The sequence below is a fragment of the Triticum dicoccoides genome, chromosome 6A, assembly GCF_002162155.2.
Source record: "Triticum dicoccoides isolate Atlit2015 ecotype Zavitan chromosome 6A, WEW_v2.0, whole genome shotgun sequence".
NCBI lineage: Eukaryota > Viridiplantae > Streptophyta > Magnoliopsida > Poales > Poaceae > Triticum > Triticum dicoccoides.
Window position 1 is genome coordinate 449,854,704 of NC_041390.1, and position 404 is coordinate 449,855,107.

Here is a 404-nt window from a genome sequence, read left to right on the forward strand (position 1 = left end):
CCGACGATCGAATCTCGGGCAGGTAACATACCGATGACAAAGGGAACAACGTATGTTGTTATGCGGTCTGACCGGTAAAGATCTTCGTAGAATATGTAGGAGCCAATATGAGCATCCAGGTTCCGCTATTGGTTATTGATCGGAGACATGTCTCGGTCATGTCTACATTGCTCTCGAACCCGTAGGGTTCGCACGCTTAAGGTTTCGATGACAGTTATATTATGAGTTTATGAGTTTTGATGTACCGAAGTTAGTTCGGAGTCCCGGATGTGATCACGGACATAACGAGGAGTCTCGAAATGGTCGAGACATAAAGATTGATATATTGGACGACTATATTCGGACACCGGAAGTGTTCCGGGTGATTTCAGAGAAAACCGGAGTACCGAAGGGTTACCGGACCC